The sequence below is a fragment of the Glossina fuscipes genome, unplaced genomic scaffold, assembly GCF_014805625.2.
Source record: "Glossina fuscipes isolate IAEA_lab_2018 unplaced genomic scaffold, Yale_Gfus_2 185, whole genome shotgun sequence".
Classification (NCBI taxonomy): Eukaryota; Metazoa; Arthropoda; class Insecta; order Diptera; family Glossinidae; genus Glossina; species Glossina fuscipes.
The window spans coordinates 247,973-257,466 of NW_023998528.1; the positions used below are offsets into that span (position 1 = coordinate 247,973).

Sequence of the window (9,494 nt, forward strand, 5' to 3'; positions counted from 1 at the left end):
GAAATCAAATGAGGAATACTCTCGAGCTTATTTGAACATTACTGGCATTAAAAACAATTTTTTGAAGTTATAGAGCATTGTGTAAAATTCACATACCAGAATGTACTGCTGGGAATACAGCGAGTGTAACGAAAAGCGTAAAAAATACATTGCAGAGTTGAGGTAGCGCAGTTAGGAATATAGTGAAGTAGGGTATATGAGTTCCAATTTCTTCAACCTTACGTAAGTCTTCTTTGCGTCTAATTATTTCGTGGTATCGATAAAATTTCTAAAAAAAAAGACGCGGCAAAATTCCTAATTCCCTTCGAATATGTCGAAAAGTAGAGTACTTACGTTTAAAGGTAAAGCAAAATAGGTATCAACGCATATAAAACATATTAAAATTGCGGTGAGAAAGTAATAAATAGCCGCAGTTCTATCCGAGGAGAAATATATGAGCTGCATATAGAGGCAATCGATGCCAAAAGCCCACTAAGGTTAGATCCAAGAACTATGGCACCCGTATATTGTAGCGGTAGAATAGCTGCCATCCCATAAACAGTATTTTGAAAGACACCGTTAGCGCCTTAAATAATTTTATTTATCAATAATGTTTATATATATACATGTATAAATTTGCTTACTATGCAATATTACTATAGTTATCATGGTTATCCAAAAGAATACGTCAGGCCAAGACGATGAGTCCACCATAGCCAGGATAACAGTGAAAATAAAAATAATTAAAATCATTGATATTGTGTAGACAATCCGTTTTGTAATATCACCTCTAGAATAGGCGAACAATATTTTCATACATATGTCTACACACACACATGCACAATATATATATGTATATATATGTATATTCAATCACATTTACCCTATACGCAGAAAAATATTTATCCAATTAAATATAATACTTGGTATTTGTGATGCAAGACCCATATACTGTAGAAAATATCCAGCATAGGATGTTGGCGATGTATCATTCGTAGCCAATTTGAAATCTACAAAATACTAGAGAAATTTATTTTTAAAATGAAATTGTACTTATTTTCGCCTCGCCTTAATTAACATTACACTTTTTGCGGTAATGAACATATTCCATGGCATTAAAACACCAACACCGTGGAGTACAAACACTAAAAACACTAATTTAAATTTGTCTTTCGGTGGCGACAAAATCATTTGAATTTTAACGAATTGTTTGCCCGGAGAGTGGAACTTTTTTCTTCCGCTTGAAGTAAATTTAAAAAGTTTTTCGAAACCAATGATAAAGATGATAATTGAAAATAAAAAACCTGGCATCCCGAAGAAGAAGGGCAGCCAATGTCTTAGAATGTCAACAAAAAATGGAAAGGAAAAGAGACTGCATACACGTGTGTTAAAAAGAATGCTAAATAAAATCCGCGTAGTACCTATCGTATTAGAATCCAGTGTTAGCATTCATGTTAGAATCCATCCTTATCTACCATGCTAGATTGCATCCGTGTTAGAGTCTGCCGCTACGTACGATGTCAGGAACCGTCGTTTGCTTACCGTTACCAACCTTGATAGAATCCATCTTGAACTACAAATTGGAATCCAATGTTAGGTATGAAAACACGCCAGATTAGAGTCCACCTTTGCCTACCGTTACCTATCAAATTTGAATCCGTAGTTATCTACCGCATTCGATCATGTTAGAATCCACAGTTTCCTAGTATTATCTAGTATTGGAGTTCACGGCGGTTATCTACTACATCAAAATGCGCTGCCTCTACTGCTCCTACGATATTAGTACATCGTAGTAACATAAGCATTTACATTTACATTTTTATATTTCATTATTACAGCAAGCATTTTATTATTGAACTAATTTTATCAATACTAACGTAAGCATTACTTTTAATGTTACTTTTAATATTTTAGTATACAAGATGGTAATTTTTAGCGCATATAGAGACGATGGCAGATGAAAGAGTCCGGAGAAGACATAGAAGTGAATACATTAAATCAAAAAGATGCGCTTCCAGTTGTTTCAATTACTTTCGCATTTCTATCCATCCAATAACCATGTACACCGCGAATTTCGCTACACCTAATTCAGCTTTTCAGCTTTTATGCGAATGGTCTTAAAGGACGTTGCGTGATAACATGCTGAAGTACCAGACATTCTGCTTTTTTTATTTAACATTTCTGTAGTATGCGAAATCTGACGCCCGCCTTACGTCATCGAAATCTCTTCAAATTAATTTTTCCATAATATGGCGACCCTGACCCAATCCGAATACGTCAATCGCCGTCTGGAACAGGTATTTGTGCCAAAAGAGGTAAAATTGATAGGACAGTTACGCTCCTATCCCGATGAAAGTTACAAGTCTTCATTTGTAAGTAAGAAAAGAGCGTCTAAATTGTCGCAACTCCCTAGAGAACTATAAGGTCTTACAATTTTTACCTGAAAGAATTTGGCCAACAATGGCTAACGCAGACCGACAGAAACCCTTTACACAAATTGTTGGTGTTTACATACGCATGTGTATCTTTTTCTTTTGTTTTAATTTGTCTTTTTGCACATATCTGTGATAGGTCAATCGACTGTCCGCTTAATTCATTGTCAGCATGTATTTATTTATGTGAATATGTATGTATATGCATATACTCCTTGTTTATTCACGCTATTATATTAAAATAGTCTGTGAACAACGACTTGCCATACTGTTTATATATGCCAACGTATTTTGTCTGAATGAGGATGCTACTATCATCCGCTGCTAACGTGGACAAACAATTCTTTATCTCACGTATATAGCTTATAAGCTAGTTACTTTAGTATATAAGCGCACTGTTTCCTGTTGTATAACCTAGATGAATAAATGCAAACCAAAACCACGTTGTTTTTATTTCTCTAATCGATATTTTGGTTCAAGTGCCTAAATACCAATTCAATAAAAAATTCCTCAATAGTTCACACAAGTCTATGTGCTTGTGTGGCTCATACAAAGGATTATTCACAAATGTATTCGGACTTAAGAAATTCTTAATTTATGCTTAAATAGAACGTATTGGCACTATTCCACTTTAACCCTACAGAGAAAATATAAAGCTGTTTTACGTCCGCCAATGCAACTGATAACTCAAAGCATACCCACCCTCCACCGAGGAGTAACTCAACTGGAATACACAAAATCGGGAAGGAAAAAATTTTATGAATCAAAATATTTCAAACCCGTAGACAATATTCGTCACCAAATCCGTGGCTAGAGAAAGCCACATGGTGATTGATATAGTTCGTAAAAGTGGATTGCCCTGTATCGCAACTAGAGATTTCAATTTATGGAATGAGTGGAAGATTTGCACGAAGCATATAGCTTTTTTATGTTTCTTCTTGTCAGCAAAATATTTCCAAACATTAGAGGATGACATCCGAGAAAGGTTGCAAAGGACAAGAGAGAATTTTAGAGATACTAGCACCAAAATGTGGGAAGAATCTACAATAACACTTTACTTCAGAAAGAGCGATTTCGTGATACTCGAAAACTTACTGCAACTGGCTGACGGCTTAGAAACAACTGTGATGGACAATCTTGGACGAGGAAAAGTTTTGACAAAACGCGGCCCCGCTACCATACCGCATACGACATTGCATTCAGGATCTGCCCTGTGACGTGCGACGTGCAGTCGTACGGTTAACGGCTTAGATGTGAGGCCGTCACAGAAGAGGTCCGCTGTGTTTAGACACATCGGAGACAATAAATATACATTCTGACGGTAAAATATACACCAAAAGCCATCTGGTTTCAACTTCTTACAAAACGCGCAAAAAGGAAACGGTGGTACCTGTTATCTGCAATAATAGAAACGTGGGCGAAGAATGAGATAGAGGACCTTTACAAATCCCGATTATTATCCAGCTCATGGTAGTAATCCGAAAGGGGAGGAAATTTGAGGATCAAAGTTATAAATTTATATATTTCATAAACTTGGTTTCTAAGCGTTTTTGTTTCCTTATTTTATATATGGTAAGATAGCTTAATGGTCACCATAAAGGAGAATCGTACAAGATATTCGAAATAGGTTTATATGCCTCCCAACGTGAATTTTGTTGATTAGCAATGTCATTCTGATATTGATCGAAAGTAGGATTTACAGTGAGTCGTTATTCGTGGTTTGACTTGACTTTCTCTCCGTTTTCCGTAGTTCTCTCCGTTGTTCGCATTGTAGGTAATACGTTTGAGATAAGAACGAGCTATCATGGTAAATAAAATAATGCGATCGATGCGCGAATACCATCTGATGAATTAAACTTGCACAGAGCTTAGTTATAAGACCATACCCGTGTTTTTGTCAAAAAATTATTTAGAAAACGCGTGGAAGAATCTGAAATATTTTGAGGGGGAATTAATATATAGACACATTTTGAATAGATTTGATTAAATCGTACAGGATGACTGAAAAAGAAATGCAATTGCTCATGTAACTATAAGACGGTTTACATGTATATTAATAAACTAAGGTCTATGTCTATAATAGAACATAACAGGTGGACGAAGAAATAAAGTAGATTATAACGTTGTCAAATGAATTTGCGGTGTCAGTTATTTGTGTGGTCGGATGGTAATACGAAACTCGGTAAGTGAACCTCGGAGCATACTGGCGGGTTCCATCCGGCAATAACTTAACGAAATAAAAAAATTAGGGGTTATTTAATAGAGTTAACTTTTGCCGAAGCTTTTTAATCTTTATAGTCTTTTTGGCTAACTATGAATTTTTTCTATTACTTACTATAGAACGTTTAATAAATTAAATAAATTTCTTTTTATTTGCAATTATTTGTTTGTTTATTCAACGATTAATTGTAACTTACTAAAAAAGGGCTCTTTTTTTATCACACTTTTCCTCCTGAAAGGGTAAGGGTGTAGAGCGATCGCATATCGTGGTTAATATACATCCACTTTGAAGTGTGACAGAATTATGCAAAGTCATTTCTAAAAAGAAAAAGAAGAGTTATGACACACTTCATCAGCATTTCCAGCTGGGGACTTCTAGCCGATTTCGTATTGGCACTGAAAGAAGTTAACAGTTTTGGCGGTATAAGCCGAGCAGCACAGATTGATAATCGCGTACACTAAGTATATGCAGCTTTCACCTTTTTAATAACACAATATATTACACACAATACATTACATACAAAACGATAAGGACATAAAACATTATGTTAATAAATATCTAAAGCATATTGAAGCGTGTACAGAAGGTCTTTCATATTATATTTCTATCATATATTATTCATATGTTCAACCCGCATCTACCCGGTGCGGCTGCCTTATAAACACTGGTGGGTTGTTGATGCAACTGGTGTTACATTTCTTCTTTCAGACCATCTTTGCTTTCCAAAACCATTTTGTATTTGTTCCTGCTGCTTGCGTAGCCATTGTCGTAATGCAGAAAAAAGGTTTTTTTGACATAAAAGTCTTAAATGACATTTCATTTATTCGTAAATACCCATTTAAGGATGTTCAAAAGGACTTTATATGTATTCTTCACAAAATTACAAATAGCGATTGAGTTTGTCTTATCAAATATATAGCGAAATTTTTGATTGCAAAGTACGTAAGTATTTCAGACTCCATCCATCACCAAGAGGTAAAACCTCCAGGAAAATGAAGAATTCATTACCTTCGTTTCTATTAATTCCTTGGCGGTACGAAGGAGAGGGATTTCGGAGACAGGTCGCTCACCAGAAATAAGTTTGACGACATGTGTAATGTGTAAGTTGACGGCGTCTGTCCATTATTCTGTTTAGCTTTTTGTCATAGAATGTGCACATTCTTTTATCTATTCTTTTATCTATTTACTTCAGTTTGCCCAAATATACGTGCCAGCGCATTTTTTTTAGGGCATCTTGACTGATTGTTAGTCATAATTTTAATAATGTTACATCCAAACTGACAGTTACTGAAGGTTTTTTCATAATGGCTTCGAATCAGAATCTAATATCATTTACGATCTATCACGAAATCGAAGAAGTTTCAACTGACTGACTTTAAATTCCTCCTTTAGCAAAAAAACTGTTTTTCTTGCGAGGGTTAAAATATAAAGTGAAATCGGCACATGCGACAAAAAAAGTTTACGGAGAGAATTGACTGCGTCTAGAAATAAAAACTCAGCAGACTCTATTACCACGTCACCAGTCGTGCAACTTAGCTGTGTATAGATTGAAGAGGATGAGGCTCAACCAATTTCTTTTAAGAGCACCACCTTACCTTCAACTGTCTGCACGCTTTACCAGGCTCACTTAGATAAAAAGTGTACAATAGGTGTATTTGAAAACGAATTGAGAAATTTTAAGAGAATTCTACGAAGTTTAATTGAATTAATGGAGTCATAGACTTTATTGAAAGTCATGACGACCCTTTCACCTGTTTTTTTTTTTTTTTCATACATTATAATTGTTGCGTTTAGTTTTGTGATTTTCGATTGTTGAAGATGAAAACATTCAAGGTAAAAATAAAGTTAAATATTTTTCGTAAGAATCTATGTCATGAGATTAAATTAATTACTTGCTTTTTTTGGATATTTCAGTTAAACCTTTCAACGAACGTACTTAATCGCTTTGGTTTAAACTCAGATAAATTAAATATTTGTTTTGTTTCGTTTTATGCTTAGTTATTCGTTTAGTTTCTTCTTTCTCTTTACATTTATTTGCTAGGACTTTGTTGTGTGCAAACACAGCTGGTCGCAAAAATACAACGTTGTTTATGTCTCGATCGACGCACTTTATCACTTCAGCAGCAATCGAGCGCTATAACACCACAACATGATGCTATCGAGAGTGACTGACGAAGTGCACATAGTCGTAGCAGAACGATAAACTGAACCCCTTCTTACCTAAATCCTTCTAAAATTTATAATTTAGAGGGTAGAATGAATGGTTGGAAAATGAAACCTAAAATTGTTGGTAGCTGCTCCGTGAACTACTTTAGATATCTAAAGCTAATCTAACGTTTTCTATTAAACATCTAAAATAAACCACAATGCTTAACTGAAGGGGAAAAAAGACGTCAAATAAACGTTGCGGATATAAGCCGTGCAGCAAATGAAAATTTCTAGACGGACAAAATTTCATTATATTTTAGAATACATTAGCATAGAGTAAGACGATTAAAAGAGTCGCAGTTTTAATTAGTTTGCCTGCCCATCAAATTACTTCAACTCATTTCTGTCAACTCTAGTACATACATTTCGCAGAACAATGGTCATTCAATAAAGAGCACGATATATGCTACGTGAAAGCAACACACCGTATCCATATTGTATTGTTTCAATTGGGAATTGACATAACATTTATATTTATATTAGCTATAAATTAAATACGTAATAAAAAAAATGTATCACAAAATATTTATTTACAAAGGTATTTTACGTAAAAAGATTGCTTAGCGTATTATTAACTTGGGCTTCTGTAGTCTTTTTTTTCTTTGTTTGTTCGCTTGTCAGAAAAATTACGGTTTGGCTGGTTCATCAATGTAAGAAAATGACTACGTTTAAGAAATATTCATTAACAAAATTGCGAACAATAAATTTATTTATTTTTCAGATATTTTGGCAAATTTGTTAGGCTTTTAATACTTTCTCTGCAAACCGCACTTTTCTATGAACAATAGAATTTGAAGAAGTAAGTCGATTGATCGGCTTCCGCATCGTGACTAAAATATTATTTAATATTTGGGATTCTCTTATGATTTTCAATAATATATACATTGCTGCTTTATTTACTGCCTTGAAAAGAAAGCAAACGACCAACACAAATACACAATTAAAAATTAACGGGTCAGAAAGTATATGTCGTGATATATATCACGATAGTAATCTGACATGCAAATTATGTGAGACAAATTTGAACATGAACCAATATCTTGGACCCCTTGGATGAAAATTGGCCCAAACTAACAATTTAATAAAAATATGAATATTCAAAGAAAATAGGGAATGCATATACATGCTAACGCTTAAACGATTATGATCAGAAGCAAATCCTTATATGGAGAAAAAGTCTAATTTGTAGTTTCCTCTGATGGAGACAAAATTAGATTTGGATCATGTCGTTGATGTTTTGGACATCCTCCAATATGCAGACTTTCATGAAAAGTATGACTTGACAGAAAAATGTTTAATTTTTTGCATTAGTACAAAAAGCGCGACTGGCTGCATAAAGCGATGTGGTGTTGGGTGCATGAAGGTCATCATTGGCCGACTATAATGTTCTTACTTGTTTCTCATTACCTGAATTCAAGAGTACAATTTAACTTTACTGAGACCCATACATGTATTAAGGAGGTAACTAAAAAAATTATGAATTTATCTTACTTCTTACTTTCAATTCGTATTGTATCGTCTTAGTATATTTCAATTCTTTACCGACCCAAGACGGTTGTATTAGTAGATCGACCCTAGGACTTTGACGACGATTAAAGAATTATAATATTTCTTATTAAATGAACACGTTGGAAGTTTACGATTCAAATTCTATAAATAATGTGTGCTGAGCAAAAACACATTGTTGAAATGTAAGGTGTACGTAAGACTCGAGTAGGAAAAATTCTCGGACAAAACTAAAAGAAGAGAAGATGTAGGCATGTTGCTAAAAAGTAGGTCTCCGATTTTCTCCTTAATGTTACAGACAAGGAGATGTAAAAAATTTCATCTGCAACATCTTCAACTCTTTCCGCTAATGCTCAACCAGTATCTATATTGAAGACAAAAACTATGCACTAATATGATGATAGGTTTTGAAAACGATTTCTCAGTGAACGTCGTGGTCCGTTTTTTCACTCTTGTAGCATTTACTGGATTATCTTTTTTGCGTGTTAAACCTTTAATCATATGAAACTTGGCTTTCTGTTGTATATACTGATGAAAAATGTCAAGCAGCTTGCAGCAGGTACGTCAAATGTGTTACTTTTGCGTTTAAAAAAACGAAGAATAAATTATCTGAACGACATCTAAAAAAGAAATTACATTTGTATATTGTTGTTTATATTATTTAGCCTAAAAAAGTTTGAATTAAAAAGAATGTTTCTCTCTTAAGATTCTAAATAAATTAACGTATACTAGAACTACATTTTACAAATTGTATTTTAAAAAGAAGAATAATATATATATATACCAAACTTGAATTATTGCATTTCATATTCTTAATTTATCTTGACAATTGCAGATAAACTTGGGAGGCTCTTTTCAGTCAAACTTTGCGCTTTCTATTTAGAAGAAAACCTGCTATAATCAGTTGTCTGCTGTCCCTCTTTTCTTTTGGTTTTCTTCTATTTTTTAATTACATAATTAAGTCATCGTTGTTTTCAATTTTTGCTTAAATATTTCTTCTCAATCCTAACTTTTTTAAGCAATCTAATATATTATTGTAAACAAGTATAAGTGTATGTACAAGCATTTGGATGTTATTCAAATAATGAATTGAAATACATATTGTTTTCAAATTTTTTAATTTAATAAAGCATCCATCGTGTAAGGAA

General features: G+C 33.7%; 1 pseudogene; it reads right to left on the minus strand.

Annotated features, from left to right (window-relative positions):
* Nucleotides 1-88: 88 nt before the first annotated feature.
* On the minus strand, nucleotides 89-2,198 carry LOC119641883 (annotated as a pseudogene).
* Nucleotides 2,199-9,494: the final 7,296 nt, after the last annotated feature.